The sequence below is a fragment of the Musca domestica genome, unplaced genomic scaffold (assembly GCF_030504385.1).
Source record: "Musca domestica strain aabys unplaced genomic scaffold, Musca_domestica.polishedcontigs.V.1.1 38, whole genome shotgun sequence".
In the NCBI taxonomy this organism is placed as follows: Eukaryota; Metazoa; Arthropoda; class Insecta; order Diptera; family Muscidae; genus Musca; species Musca domestica.
The window spans coordinates 3,451,763-3,469,053 of record NW_026712324.1 but is presented as its reverse complement, the minus strand read 5'-3'; the positions used below and the strand labels follow the sequence as shown (position 1 = coordinate 3,469,053).

The window sequence follows — 17,291 nt, the reverse complement described above, 5'->3', positions numbered from 1 at the left end:
CTTTTTACGGTATTTTTTCAAAACTCCATTTCCAATATTTTGAGTTTTTTTGTGTTCTTTATTCAAATAGAAAATTAATTTGGCCCCTTTATCCCACTGTGCCAAGCAAAGACAAAAACGAAATTGCAAGAAATACATTTTTGCTGGAAAACTAACAATCCCGCATGTTAACAGCAGACAAACCAAAACTCATCAATCAATTTTCAATGTAGAGTTTTTATTTTCATATACCAACCCACCAAAAAACGAAAACGAAAACGAAAAACTAAATAATTTTTGTTTGACCACAAAATGTGGAAGCTGATAACATTACAGGATACATAACCACAGATGTTTAGAAAAGAATGCAAAGAAAAATACAAAACAAGAAAAAAAAAACAGACACACACCAACAAAAAAAATTCTGGCTCCATGGCTGGGACAAGAAAAATAAACAACAATGGAATGCCTGCAAAGAAAACTCAACAATGAACTCTCAATGACTCCATTTGCAGTGGAGCCATTGAGTCCGTAAAGAGATAATGAGTGAAGTCAATGGAAGTCTCCAATGAGTTATTTTGTGCCATGCACACATCTAAGGGGAGCAGCAGCAGCTGCTCGGGTAGTTGTGCGATTGTGAGTGTCTGGCGTTGAGTGAATTTCTGTTTCAATTGTGTGGGGAAAAATTAAATGTGTCTCCATTGAAAATACCGGTCTCAGAGCGATACCCAACAAAAACAGAAGTCAGCCACCGCAACGGCAGCAAGACGCCAGTGGACGATAAAAAAAAATACCGAACAGTGTCTGTATTAGTGCATTGAGATTTTCTGTGTAGAGTTATTGGCTTCTCCAAACAGAAATGCAGAAAAATCAAATCAGTTTGATTTGGTCGTGCCACAAAAGATCACTGAAATTTTCCAAATACGTCCGATATAATTGAGCCAGCGGCATCGTGTGCTAATCGCGATAATCAAGCAAAGGTGCAAAAAATTAAAATTAACAAAGAAAAAATAAGAAAAGAATTTGAAAATATTTTAGTGATTCGCAGCAGCATCCTTTTTTGAGTGTTTTTGCAGTGTTTCGTGGAGAATTATCCTTTTCTCGATTTACTCGTTTTTTTGTGAGAGTGCTTTTTTTTGGAGAGTTCCAAAAATTCTCTTCGAAATCCTTGCAAAATATAGACCGGGTATAGGTTTTTCCTGTGACATTTGTTTTGAACCTGCGCAGTAGTTCCTGTCACAAGGTGAGTATTCTCTTCCAAGGAGAGAGAGAGAGATAATGATTTTTATTTTTAAAAAAGCTTCTGTTTAACAACCTTTTCGCCAACAAACCAAACACAAATCTCTGCAGGTACATATGTTCGTATGTAGCTCTGTTTGTAGGTCCAAATTGAAGCTGATTGAAGACATACGTACGAATTCAACATCTGTAGAAGATAATCTCAAATTCGTAGAATTCTCGACAATGAGAAATAAGATTTATCTGGCAAAAGGACTAATTGTCTACATGCCAGTCAGGCAGTCAGTCAGCCTGGCTGGTTGGCTGCCTGTCTTAAATCTTGTCTTGAAGTGCTTCTTTGTTGTCAAAACAAAGCAATAAATATGGCTTTTAAATGAGCAAGCCAGCAAAGGTGGTGGTGCGGAAGAGGGCCAAGGGGATTATAAATTCTGGCCATGGAGAATGCGTTCTGGGCTAATTGCGTACCTATGTAAACTGGAACTCTGATGAAAATGTTAAATGTCGGCAAATTTAATGGCATGCGGAGCTCAATTTTCATGGGAAAATTTTAAGTAGGATAAATACGCTGTATTAGGACAACATATGGCGGCTTGGGAGATTTTTCTGAGAAATGGGAAATAGGCAATGGAAATCAGGGACAAACGAGAGAATAAATGCGGATTATCCAAAGAATTTTTTTTGAGGATCATCTAGGCCCCAAACGTGAATTTTTGAAGAAAAAATCTCGAGGATCTTCAAGGTGCAATTGGCGTCGATTCTTCTAAAGGTTATCATCTCGAGGATCAAGAGACCAAATGGCGTGGATTTTTTTAAAGAATATTTTTTTAAGGACCAATAGACCAATAAACTTGGATTTTTTAAAGAATAATTTTTTAACGACCAATAGATCAATAAATGCGTATTTTTTAAAGAATAATTTTTTAAGGACCAATAGACCAATAAACGTGGATTTTTTAAAGAATGATTTTTTAAGGACCAATAAACTTGGATTTTTTAAAGAATAATTTTTTAAGGACCAATAGGTCAATAAACGCGTATTTTTTAAAGAATAATTTTTTAAGGACCAATAGACCAATAAACGTGGATTTTTTAAAGAATGATTTTTTAAGGACCAATAAACGTGGATTTTTTAAAGAATAATTTTTTAAGGACCAATAGACTAATAAACGTGGATTTTTTAAAGAATAATTTTTTAAGGACCAATAGACCAATAAACGTGGATTTTTTAAAGAATAGTTTTTAAGGACCAATAGACCAATAAACGTGGATTTTTTAAAGAATATTTTTTCAAGGACCAAAAGACCAATAGACGTGGATTTTTTAAAGAATATTTTTCAAGGACCAAAAGACCAATAAACGTGGACTTTTTAAAGAATATTTTTCAAGGACCAATAGACCAATAAAAGTGGATTTTTTAAAGAATAATTTTTTAAGGACCAATAGACCAATAAACGTGGATTTTTTAAAGAATAATTTTTTAAGGACCAATAGACCAATAAAAGTGGATTTTTTAAAGAATAATTTTTTAAGGACCAATAGACCAATAAACGTGGATATTTTAAAGAATAATTTTTTAAGGACCAAAAGACCAATAAACGTGGATTTTTTAAATAATAATTTTTTAAGGACCAAAAGACCAATAAACGTGGATTTTTTAAATAATAATTTTTTAAGGACCAAAAGACCAATAAAAGTGGATTTTTTAAAGAATAATTTTTTAAGGACCAATAGACCAATAAACGTGGATTTTTTAAAGAATAATTTTTTAAGGACCAATAGACCAATAAAAGTGGATTTTTTAAAGAATATTTTTCAAGGATCAAATAACAAAGAAACCTGGACTTTTTAAAGAATATTTTTCAAGGACCAAAAGACCAATAAACGTGGATTTTTTAAAGAATATTTTTCAAGGACCAAAAGACCAATAAACGTGGATTTTTTAAAGAATATTTTTCAAGGACCAAATAACAAAGAAACCTGGATTTTTTAAAGAATATTTTTCAAGGGCCAAAAGACCAATAAACGTGGATTTTTTAAAGAATATTTTTCGAGGACCAAAAGACCAATAAACGTGGATTTTTTAAAGAATATTTTTCGAGGACCAAAAGACCAATAAATGTGGATTTTTTAAAGAACATTTTTCGAGGACCAAAAGACCAATAAACGTGGATTTTTTAAAGAATATTTTTCAAGGACCAAAATAACAAAGAAACCTGGATTTTTAAAAAATATTTTTTAAGGACCAATAGACCAATAAACGTGGATTTTTTAAAGAATATTTTTCAAGGATCAAAAGACCAATAAACGTGGATTTCTTAAAGAATATTTTTCAAGGATCAATTGACCAAAAAACGTGGATTTTTTAAGAATATTTTTCAAGGATCGATTGACCAAAAAACGTGGCTTTTTTAAGCATATTATTTAAGGACCAACAGGCCAATAAACATGGATTTTTTAAGCATTTTTTTAAGGACCAACAGGCCAATAAACATGGATTTTTTAAGTATATTTTGTAAGGACCAACAGGCCAATAGACGTAGATTTTTAATTTTTTTTTTCAAGAACCACCAGACCAATGAGTTTTGATTTTTTAACGAATATTTTTCAAGAGCCAACAGAACTGTAGACATCAATTTTTGAAGAATATTTTTTCAAGGACCAACAGACCAAAAGTCGTGGTTTTTTAAAGACCAACAGATCAAAAGACGTGGACTTTTTAAGAATATTTTTCAAGGTCTAAAAGACCAATAATTGTCGATTTTTTAAGAATATTTTCTCAAGGACCAACCGATTTTGTAAGAATAATTTCACAAGGACTGATAGACCCGTAGGAGTTCAGTTCCAAGATTGGATATTCCAAGAATATGTTTTCAAGGACTAATAGGCGTTCATTTTAAAGTGAATGTTTCAAGAATATTATTTTAAGGACCACCAAAACTTCAATCGTGGTTCTTATAACACATGTTTTGATGTCCTCCAAAGTTCCCAAACGTGGAGTATTTCAATTTTTTTAAGAACTATGATCCAATTCTTAGAATTCTTAGAATCACTAAAAAATTTTCAAAACATAAAATATTCTTCCTCCCCGCCATCCATCAACATTTGGCCAATTTCAATGGCTGTCAATCATAGAGGCAAAAATGTCCATAGACTCACAAAAGACACTGACAAACAAAAATGAGATTTCAACCCCATCTTTAGTTCGGCAATCAGTATCACCTTTGCCATTGGCATGGAGAGTAATTTTGTTACAATACCCACACACAAATCCCCTTCCTCACCTCGCTTTGGCACTGTGTAAAGGAAATCCTTTGACGAGCAAAAGACTAGTAACATTAGTATTTACGAAGTTCTTTCGATGGCCATAAAGATGTTGTGCTGGGTATAAGAACTTCCTGTAACGCAACCTCCTCACCCATGGCAACGTGATACTATGTCAAAGGGTTTTTGAAATAAATCTCTCCGAATGTGTGGGTGTGTTTGTGTGTGCGAAAATTTTTATGATTTAAAGACAAAAACAAAATGTGAAAATATAAATTTAAGGATATTTACTTTATTACCGGCCTTACACTTGAAACATATGGATGGTGTTTCACAATGGCAACCCGGCCTTATTGATAGGCTGAAATATATTTTCAACACAAACACACACACACACAAAATGGCATATGGGTATATGAATTAATATAGAGTTGTAGAAAGTGTTTACTTAAGAATAGAAAATAATTTATCATAAAGAACGGGGTCCTTTTAACCCTTTGGGTTTTTCTTGAAAAATGGCATGTTTTTCAGATGGGGTGGGGAGGTAAATATGAGAAATGTTTGCTAATAAATATATTTATTTTTAAAGATATAATCACTGGACATATGATATGAAACAAAAACCGAAAAAGAACATAAAGATTGGTTTACAATGTCTTTTGATTTATGTTCGACACACGAGCCCAGAAGTTTCCAAATTAATGATCCATAAAATCCACATAGGTTGAGTTTTAGTGGTTGGTAGCCACCATCGAATGATGAACATGCACTTCAAAATAAAATGTTAAGCTGTCATAAACTCTATCTTCAGGCTAAATGCCGTGTCGATTGGCTTTTTATTGTGACAACTGCAAAATCAGGATAATTCTTCGTGTAGGTCCATTTGAACCCCTAATATAATCGTCAAAAACAAAGGTCTTCAATTTTGTCCTATACCCTACCCCTATCTAAAATTTCGTGAGATTCAGACAATATGTGCGACCTGAATAACGATCACTCTCGAAGGGTGTATCCGATTTGGTCCACATTTTGGTAAATCGTAATAATATTATCAAGTTCGGATAAAAGTCGTAGATTGACTGTATAGGTCCACTCCAACTGGTACCTCCCCCACTAAAGGTCTGCATTTTCACAGAAAATAATTTACCGTATGAACACTAAAGGACCATCCAATTTTGTGCAAACTTTACAAATCCCGATACTTGTATCAGTTCTAGGCCAAGAGCGAAAATGGGCAATATTAGTCCACTCCAACAACCAACCACTCCCACACAAAGGGTCCAAAATTTGGAATAATTATTTATCTTATAAAATGCGAAATAAGCATCCGTTTCTCTTAAATTTTACATCACAGTACTTCTGCTAACAAAAGATCTGGTGTGAAAATGGAATATGTCGGTTCACTCCTTCTGGTACCTCCCCCACAAAGAGTCAACATTTTTAATAAATATAACCCTTTTAAAATGCGAAATAGTCTTCCGATTCTTTTCAAATTTCATACAACCCAATTTTTTTAATAGCACAAGACTTGGTGTGAAGATGGTAGATATCGACACACTCTTTCGAGTACTTAACCCCACAAAGGGGTCGACATTTGGAATAACCACGAAGTTCATAAAACGCGAAATGAGCATCCCATTATATTCAAACTTGCAACATCCCAATATATCTATCAACACAAGACTAGGTAGGGAGATGGTATGTGTCGGACCACTCCTTCTGGTACTTCCCATAGAAAGGGTCAATATTTTGAATAATTAAAACTTTTATAAAATGTGAAATGAGAGTTAGAATGTCTTCAAATTTCGTTCATCTCAATATTTCTACCCACACATGATCTCGTATAAAAAACGGATAGACTGTATCACTACTTCTGTTACCTCCCCACAACGGGCCCAAATGTTGAAAAACCATGAAGCTCATAAAGCGCGATTTAAGCATTCAAAACTTTCAACCACGGCACAACCTAATTTTTCTATTAACCCAAATATTCTTGAAGTATCTAAATCTCAACAAGAGATCTGATGTGAACTTCATCTGGTGCCTTATTCACAATAGGTTAAAATTTTGATTAACACCTATTCGTATGAAATTAAAATTAAATTGTGCACCCAATATTTTTATTAGTATTATACGAAGTGTAATAAATCGGTCCACTATATCTGGAAACTCACGCACATTTCAAAATTTTTAAAAATTAATACAAATCTTATATAGACTGAAGGACGTAGTCGATATATTCATATATAAAAAAATTGACCTATACCTTCGGTACTATCCGAGGTCAATATTTAAATAATCATAACAGAAGTCGCATTTTTTTTTTTTTTTTTTTGATAAACGGACATTTGCGAAGGTTAACATCTGTTGGAAAAACTGACTGAAACTTTTTATCTTGTTCAAAAAAAATATATATTCGGTTTTAAAGGATATTTCTTCGGGACAATTGTGAATTTAAGGTGAGTCCCAGATTTTTTGGGAATATTTTTTAAGAAATAAAGGAAAATGTTTTGAAATAATTTTTCAAGGGCCAATCGTGCAAATTTTTAAAATATTTTTCTTGCAAAACAGCTGATTTATAACAAGTAAAAAAGCTGTAAGTTCGGCCGGGCTGAACTTTGAATACTCTCCACCATTTGGTACAAATTTAACAATTTTCAAAAAAATAAAATCCGTTAAAAATTCTGTTAAAATCTTAAAAATACCGAATGTAGCCGTATATTAGGGTCTATACGACGACTTTGGCCTGCATAGGCAACTTTTGTCACAAGCTATTACAATATTCAAATGCGAAACTTGAACAAAAATCTGTTTATAATGTAGCTTAAGTCATCAAAATACCGAATATAGGGAGGTACCATGGGGGTTATAAATGGACCTGCACAGACAATTTTCTGTCATAGGCTGTAGTATCCATTACGAACTTCAATTACAAAATTTGAAACAATTCTGGTGAATAATGACGCTAAAATCATGAAAATACCGAATATTGGGAGGTTCCGTTATATGGAGGCTATACGAAGATGTGGACCTGCACAGACAGTTGTCTGTCTTAGGCTGTAGTATCTTTTTCGAACTTCAAATACCAAATTTGAAACAATTCCGGTGAATAATGTCGCTAAACTCATCAAAATACCGAATATAGGGGCGTACCGTTATATGGGGGCTATATGAAAACGTGGACCTACACGGCCAATTTTTTTTCTTAAGCCCTAGTATCTATTACGAACTTTAAATACCAAATTTGAAATAATTCCGGTAAATAATGTCGCTAAAATCATCAAAATACCGAATATCGGGAGGTATCATGGCACATTTTCAATACCAAAAGTCCTGCGACATAATACACATTTGAGTAAAATTTTATCAACCTACTTCATTTCGTTCGGAAGCTAGATTGATTTCATATATATATATATATACATATATATATATATATATATATATATATATATATATATATATATATATATATATATATATATATATATATATATATATATATATATATATATACTTTATGGGGTCTAAAATGTATATTTCGAGGTGTTACAAACGGAATGACAAACTTAATATACCCTCCATACTATGGTGGAGGATATAAACATATTTTTAAGGGCAAGGATAAATAGGTTTCTAGAACTAATTGTGTTTAAAAAAAAAACTTTGAAACTCCATGGTGGTTTTATGAATACTTTTTGAAAGACTATCGTCAATTTTTAAAAATATTTTCAAGTTTTTTTTGTGAAAAAAAATCTTCGATTTTTAGAAAAAAAAATTACTTCTTTTTCGTAATTCTTAATAGTAAAACAATAAAAAAACGTATTGGTATTTTTCTAAGTAGGAACACTGTTATCGATCACAGAGTCTATAGGACCCATTGCTTTTCTAATATTCGACTTCCAGGTTTTCTATATAAATACCTATCTGTTTTCCAGGAGAAACTCAGGAGTTTTTTTTTATGATTTTTTTTCGTTTCATCTTGTTGTTGATTCTAGATCAGTCAGACTGACGAAAACACATAGCTAGATCTACTCAGCTCGGCGAGATGGAAAGATATATATTAAACATCCTATATGCATGACAATATTTCGAGGTGTTATATGATTTTTGCCCCAATCAAACTTATTGTACCCCCAACACAAAGCATTGTAAGGTATAATTAGAATTGTACAGTACAAAAAAACAAGTAAAAAACATTAAGTTCGGCCGGGCCAAACTTTTAATACCCTCCACCTTAGGGTAAATGAAATATTAGAAGAAATGTGGCAAAAACCATTAAAATGCCGAATATCGGTAGGTACCTTTATATGGGGCTATACCAATACGTGGACCTATACATGCAATGTTTTGCCACCGGATCTGGAACCCGTTATGACCAACAAATACCAATTTTCAGGCAAATCCATGAAAAAATGTGACATAAATCATCAAAATACCGAATATCGGGAGGTACCATTATATGGGGACTGTACCAGAACGTGGACCGATATATCTCATTTTAAATACCAACCATCCTAGACACAATACAAATTGCTCTGCTAAATTTTAAATTTTCTACGTCAAATAATGTGCTGTATCGTGATTTCAACAGACTGACAGGCGGACAGACAGACAGACGGACAGAAATACGGACACCGTTAAATCGACTTAGAATTTTATGCTGATTATGAATATATACTTTATGCGGTCTGCGACGAATATTTAAGGATGTTACAAACGGAATGACAAAGTTAATATACCCTCCTTTCCAAGGTGGAGGGTATAAAAATAATTTATATGGGGTTAGCACACTATCTTTACAAATTCGATAATATATCCCATCCTTAATTTATTTTTTCCTCATGACTTTGACATCAAATTCAATGGAAATTATTCACAGCAATATCAATAATCTTCTTTTTATTAAAATCTCAAAATATCCTGACTCACTAAAGAGACCCATTTAAAAATTTTTATGAATTTTTCGCAAAAGAATAACATCAACTAATCAATTAACATTTTGGTCATAATTCTCTTGAAACCCCAAAAGAGGAACCAAGTGCATAGTCATTATTGAAATGAAACTTTATACATTTCATTTATCGAAACCAATATTTCGACCAAGCTCATACGGCACACCCATTGGGGAGGGGTGTGTGAGAGTATGAGGGATTTTAAAACGACACTGGTGTCCAATGTGGACACCATATTGGAGTTTCATTGGAAATATTGACACGATGATGGTGACCAATGGTGATGATGATGATGATGACGACGATGATGATACATTTTAAGCAAACACAAGCTCGCCAAGTGTGAGAATTCCCAAAAAATTGGGGGAAGGGGAACGACACTGTCATATCTGCAACAATCCATGGTACCCCTTTCATGCAAGTATGGCTTGGGTGTTGGGAGCTCTTTTCCCAGAGAGGTAAAATGGGTGTGGATGAGGTTTTGTTGGGCTGCATGTGTTTAAATAAAATTAATGTGTTTTATGCTGCTGCTAGTGGTCGCTCATGCAGAGGGTTTGGTGTGTTTTATACCCTCCACCATACTATGGAGGGTATATTAATTTTGTCATTCCGTTTGTAACTCCTCGAAATACTCATGTCAGACCCAACAAAGTATATATATTCTTGATCAGCGTAAAATTCTAAGACGTTTTAGCCATGCCCGTCTGTCTGTCTTTGTGTCTGTCTGTCTGTCTGTCCGCCTGTCTGTTGTAATCACGCTATCTTTTGAACAAATTGAGATAGAAGGCTAAATTTTTGCAGACATGTATATTTTGCCAGTAAGCTGGTTAAGTTCGAAAATGGGCCATGTAGTTCCAAGTTATCATATAGCCCCCATATAACGGTAACTCCCGACATTCGGTATTTTGATGATTTTAGCGACATTATTCACCGGAATTGTTTCAAATTTGGTATTTGAAGTTCGTAATGGATACTACATCCGAAGTCAAAAAATGAGCTATGTAGATCCACGTCTTCATAGAGCCCCCATATAACGGTACCCCCCGATATTCGGTATTTTGATGATTTTAGCGACATTATTTAACGAAATCATTCCAAATTTGGTATTTGAAGGTCGTAATAGATACTGCGGCATAAATCAGAAAATTGACCATGTAGGTCCATGTCTTCGTATAGCCCCCATATACCATACCCCCCGATATTCAGTATTTTGATGATTTTAGCGACATTATTTACCGGGATTGTTTCAAATTTCGCATGTGAAGTTCGTAATGGATACTTCAGTCCATGCCAGAAAATTGTCTGTGCAGGTCCACGGATTTTATTTATTTATTTATTTTTTTTTTTGGAAATTGCCAAATTTGTACCAAATGGTGCAGGTTATTAAAAGTTCGGCCCGGCCGAACTTACAGCTTTTTTACTTGTTATTTTTCGTGTCGATGTCCAATCAACACCACCTCCTCTCTCCTCCCCAAAATTCCACCTTTTCGACCAGTTCCATTTATTCTGGGACAACATGAGCCAGGCGACAATGTTTATTGTAGTGATGTTGCATGCTCACTATTATTTATACCCAATATTATTCTTGTTGTTGGTGTCGTTGTTATTTTCGATTTAAATGCGAGGGTATTGGCTGCTGAAATGAATGTTCAAAAAAAAAAAAAACATTTTTTTTTTTGGTGTTAAATTTCATTATTTATTCTTCACTTAATGTTAATGAAGTCTGACGATAATAAAATGACAAGCAGCACCCCATTTTCCACTGGCATGGATGACAACGTCAAGGCATTATTATCATTGATGATGATGCTATTGTTATTGTTATTGTATTTGTTGTTGTCATTGTCATATTTTGTGTGCGTGTGCCCATTTTGATGAGACGAAATGGACAAAGGGCTGGTGCTGGTGTTTTTGAAACCCATGCTCTTTGAAACGAGTCAAAAAAGAATATTTTTATTTGTTTATTTATTTATTTATCCAGAAGCAGGCAAATGACTGAATGTCAGTGCAAATATTTATTCGGGAACATAGAATAAATTCAATGGGTTCCGCTTTTAGGTCTTCTTCAGAAGAATTGTGCCATATGACAATATAAAATTATTGTTCCAGTTCTTAGAAGTTATGTATAAGGAAGTAAGATAAGATTAATGGTAAAGAGAACAAGAGAACAACACAAGAGAACTTGGAACTTCTAAAGGACATAAACATTTTTAATTCTGATTTTAAGATCAATAATCTTGGATTTTTTAAAAGAACAAAATGTATTTAATTTTATTATGTCTTCAAAATTATTTAAAATATATTCATAAATATATGTTTTTAAGGGTTTTTTATAAAAAAAGAAAAACTTTTTTATTTTTTTATGGAATTTTTAAACAATTAATTTTTAACAATTAATTAATTTCGTCCTGAATGGAAACATGTTCCACTTTTAACTACAAATACCAGTAAGACCTTTGGGATAATGCTCTTAAACTTATCAAAAAAAAAAAAAAAAAAAAAAAAACCAAAACAAAAAAACCATAAAGAAGGTAAGGACGTTGTATGGGGGCCATACCAAAGCGGAATTCAAGGATTGCCATTTACCAAAACTTCTTAGCTACCAATTCCGAAAGAATTTTGTCGGTAAATATGACTAGAATTATCAAAATACCGAATATCGCTCGTTATCGTTATATGTGCGCTACAGGAAAACGTGGACCAAAAATTTCATTGTTCTGTCGCCAAAGCTAGAACCCATTATGAACTTCAAATACAAATTTATAGACAAATCCTTGGAAAACTGTGGCAAAAATCATCAATATAGCAAATATCGAGAGTTACCGTCATATTGTGGCTATGGCAAAACGTGGACCTTTACATGCAATGATCCGCCGGCGGAGCTAGAACCCATTGCGAACACCGATTTTTACAAACACCAATTTTTAGTCAAATCCGTGAAAAGATTTGGCGAAAATCATCAAAATACCGAACAGCGGGAGTATCTATTATGTGGCGGCTATACCAAAACGTGGTCCGCAATACAAATTGTTCTGCAAATTCTAAAGCTCTACCTCAAGTAATGTGGAGTGTATCGTGATTTCAAGAGATAGACGGACATCATTAAATCGACATAGAATTTTATGCTGATCATGAATATAAGTACTCCATGGGGTCTACGACGAATTTTTAGGGATGTTACAGACGAAATGACAAAGTTAATATGCCCTCCTTTTCAAGGTGGAAACATTTTTATTGTATCATAGATATTTCAAGCAATATTTTTATAACATCGTGGATTTAAAAAAAAAAAAAAACATTAAATTTAGTCGTGGATTTTTTGAAAATATTCTTTTAATAATGACTTGAAAAAAAATCTGTCAAATATAAATATGAATTTTTTAATATTAACTATTAATGTCGTGGATTTTTTTTTATTTAATTTAAAAAATTTCGTGGACTAGCACGTGCCCGCTACTCCTTTAGCAAAAAGTCCTCCTTAGAATTTTAGATTCGTTCCAACAGTTCGTGCTAGACCTTGGTTATCTTGAATTTTTTTATAAACAATTTCATACATAGTACATTTTTATTTTTTTTGCCGAAAGAATAATCTTCCATTTTGAATATACAACATACCCACATACAATTTTCTATCAAAAAATATTTCAATGTCTTCATATGTAATCTCCAGAAATCTAAATATCAAATTTCAGAACTTTTCCTTCGTCCAATACCAAATTCAGTACTTTTCGCACAATTATAGTATATAATTCCTAAACCTCTAAAATATCAAATTTGAGGATTCAAGCCCTACCCATTCAGAAAATACCAAATTTTGTACCATTTAGTACTTTTCGTACAAATCTAGGACGCCCACCACCAGTAATCTAAATATCAAATTTCAAAATTGTATCTCTATCCCTTCACTCAATACCAAAAAAGTACCATTCAGTACTTTTCCTACAATTATAGTACACATTTACGAAACCACCTCCATATCTTCAAGATACATATGAACAGCGACTCTAATACCAAGTTTTATCACTATCTGTTCACCCAATACCAAATTGTACCAAATACAGTACTATTTAGTGCACTAGTAGCACACATTTCCAAAGGCCACTGTTTATCACAAACCTACCACCAACAGGGACCTTAATGTCAATATTTCAAAATTGGAGTTTCATTCGTTCATCCTGAACCAAACTATTCCAAATTTAGTATCATTTAGTATAGATCACACACTTAGCACACAATTCCGAAACCATCTTCATAAATCAAATTTACTTTCGAACCTATCTTATTATATTCAAAAATGTTACCATAATACCAAATGGTACCATTTTTAGAAGTTTGGTACCGTTTTTGAACTTTAAGTAACCTTGAAAATTTAATTTCCAAAAACCTTTGCTACGTCTATCTTACACTCCAAATTTCATTTCTCGCTAAAAATAGTAGCTAATTCCGGTTGTCCAATACAATGTGATTATGGAAAACAATTTGAAACACCTCGAAATATTAGCCACATGCACATGAAATGGCACTTCTAACCTTTACATTGACCTCACACTGAAATTTATATTTTGGAATACTGTTTAGCAATTTTGTTAGAAAGAAAGTCAATAACGGTCAATTGCCACGAAAATTTTCATTGGACTTTATCCAAGATAGCCCTTTCACAAAAAAATGAATCATTCCTGAAATATTCTTCTAGTGAACGTGGTTTTCCGGAATATGATAGTTTCAGATTTATCAGACATTGAAATTCAGACAATGCAATTTAAAATTAGTATTTTTATTTTTATATTCCTATCAATCGAATATTGGAGAGCGAGTCTCGATATTTGGAATAATTTGCCAAGTAGTAGTGATGAGGCTATCTATATCAAGAGGGCTTCATTTATTCCAGCCGAAAGGGTTTCAAGTGTTCAGAAACTTTACCGCTAATTAAAGTGTTGTAGGGTATCACATGGTCGACCCCGGCCGACTACATCCTTTGCTTACTTGTTTAAATACATTTTTAGAAACAACAATCATATATTACTTCAATTTGGAGGGACTAATAACATTGAATGAGAAAATGTTGTGGATTTTTCCATGTGGATTTTTCCATCGCAAATTTAAACAATATTTTTAGGACGTGATTTCTTAATATATTTATGAACTAGAGACCATAGATTTTTTTAAAATATTTTTGACAAACTTAAGATCGTGATTTTATTTTAATATTTTTCAAAGACTAATGTTAGTAGATCTTAGAGATACAATTAAGTCCAAATATTGTTACTTTTATAAAAAAAAATAATTTATGCAAAATTCACTAAAAAATTAAAAAAGAAAAACAGATATTTTGGTACCAATAATTTTTTTAAATTTTTTTTAAGGAATTCATTCAATACTTTCTAGATTTGTTTGTATCAATTCATATTAAATTAACAACGAAACAGCTTCTTCGATATATTCCCGCAACCAATTAAAATATAGAATTTCATTCATTCGAAGCCATTCTAAACAAATGCCATTAATTGTTTATTTCTGGTTTATCGGCCTTTTTTGTATTTAGTTGATTCGAGTATATTTTTAGAAGAGAATTTCTATTTTTTATTTTTCCCTCTGTTCAAACACTTGCTCGTGTGTGGATTTTTTGTTCTGCTGTTCTTCTTTCTTATCGCCACACTTCATTCATGCCCATGCAATATTTACGATAAATGCTCATATTGTAATAAGAGCGGTAGTAGTAGAAGTAAAGGTTTTAAGCGTGCTCTTCTTATCGCAATTGATCTTTTGGACCCACAAAGAAATCAAAGAAATGTACCATTAATGATGGCAGCTGATGGCAGATAATAAAATCATTTTTTTCTTGTTTTATGAAGAAATTGAAAATAAAAATATAAATATTTAAAATCCTTAATCCTAAGTATACTACTACTTTTTTTAGAAAATCTATGCTTTTTTGGTCTGTTGGTCCTATTTTTTTTAAATTGGCGCCTTTAGTCATTTTGTAAAAAAATCTGTTTTATATTCTCCACCATTCTATGGAGGGTATATTAGCTATGTCATTAGGTTTGCAACTACTCGAAATATTCATAATAGACCCTATAAAGTATATGTATTCTGGATGAGCGTAAAATTCTAAGAAGATTTAGGGGTGTCTGCCTGTTTGTTGTAATCACGCTATCTTTCGAACGAATTGATATAGAAGGCTAAAATTTTATAGACATGCATAGTTAACCAGTAGGCAGGTTGAGTTCGTAGAAGGGACACGTCTGTCCACGTTTTCGTATAGCCCCAAACAAGGGTAAGGGAAAAAATATTCTTTAAAAATCCACGCTCATAGGTCTGTTGGTCCTTGAAAAAATATTCTTTAAAAATCCACGCTCATAGGTCTGTTGGTCCTTGAAAAAATATTCTTTAAAAATCCACGCTCATAGGTCTGTTGGTCCTTGAAAAAATATTCTTTAAAAATCCACGCTCATAGGTCTGTTGGTCGTTGAAAAAATATTCTTTAAAAATCCACGCTCATAGGTCTGTTGGTCCTTGAAAAAATATTCTTTAAAAATCCACGCTCATAGGTCTGTTGGTCGTTGAAAAAATATTCTTTAAAAATCCACGCTCATACGTCTGTTGGTCCTTGAAAAAATATTCTTTAAAAATCCACGCTCATAGGTCTGTTGGTCGTTGAAAAAATATTCTTTAAAAATCCACGCTCATAGGTCTGTTGGTCCTTGAAAAAATATTCTTTAAAAATCCACGCTCATAGGTCTGTTGGTCGTTGAAAAAATATTCTTTAAAAATCCACGCTCATAGGTCTGTTGGTCCTTGAAAAAATATTCTTTAAAAATCCACGCTCATAGGTCTGTTAGTCCTTGAAAAAATATTCTTTAAAAATCCACGCTCATAGGTCTGTTGGTCCTTGAAAAAATATTCTTTAAAAATCCACGCTCATAGGTCTGTTGGTCCTTGAAAAAATATTCTTTAAAAATCCACGCTCATAGGTCTGTTGGTCCTTGAAAAAATATTCTTTAAAAATCCACGCTCATAGGTCTGTTGGTCCTTGAAAAAATATTCTTTAAAAATCCACGCTCATAGGTCTGTTGGTCCTTGAAAAAATATTCTTTAAAAATCCACGCTCATAGGTCTGTTGGTCCTTTAAAAAATATTCTTTAAAAATCCACGCTCATAGGTCTGTTGGTCCTTGAAAAAATATTCTTTAAAAATCCACGCTCATAGGTCTGTTGGTCCTTGAAAAATATTCTTTAAAAATCCACGCTCATAGGTCTGTTGGTCCTTGAAAAAATATTCTTTAAAAATCCACGCTCATAGGTCTGTTGGTCCTTGAAAAAATATTCTTTAAAAATCCACGCTCATAGGTCTGTTGGTCCTTGAAAAAATATTCTTTAAAATCCACGCTCATAGGTCTGTTGGTCGTTGAAAAAATATTCTTTAAAAATCCACGCTCATAGGTCTGTTGGTCCTTGAAAAAATATTCTTTAAAAATCCACGCTCATAGGTCTGTTGGTCGTTGAAAAAATATTCTTTAAAAATCCACGCTCATAGGTCTGTTGGTCCTTGAAAAAATATTCTTTAAAAATCCACGCTCATAGGTCTGTTAGTCCTTGAAAAAATATTCTTTAAAAATCCACGCTCATAGGTCTGTTGGTCCTTGAAAAAATATTCTTTAAAAATCCACGCTCATAGGTCTGTTGGTCCTTGAAAAAATATTCTTTAAAAATCCACGCTCATAGGTCTGTTGGTCCTTGAAAAAATATTCTTTAAAAATCCACGCTCATAGGTCTGTTGGTCCTTGAAAAAATATTCTTTAAAAATCCACGCTCATAGGTCTGTTGGTCCTTGAAAAATATTCTTTAAAAATCCACG

The 17,291-nt window shown here is 32.9% G+C and overlaps 1 protein-coding gene across 2 annotated transcripts in view; it reads left to right on the top strand.

The window, feature by feature from the left end:
- Positions 1-847: 847 nt before the first annotated feature.
- Positions 848-17,291, top strand: part of LOC101891526 (uncharacterized) — a 217,739-nt gene continuing 201,295 nt past the window's right edge. Inside the window, exons 1-2 of one of the 2 annotated variants that reach the window (XM_059126369.1) lie at positions 867-959; positions 1,018-1,222. The gene's annotated coding sequence lies outside the window, so the exon portion shown is untranslated. Of the gene's footprint in view, positions 1,223-17,291 lie in introns of both variants that reach the window. The other variant, XM_059126368.1, reaches the window with a different exon arrangement.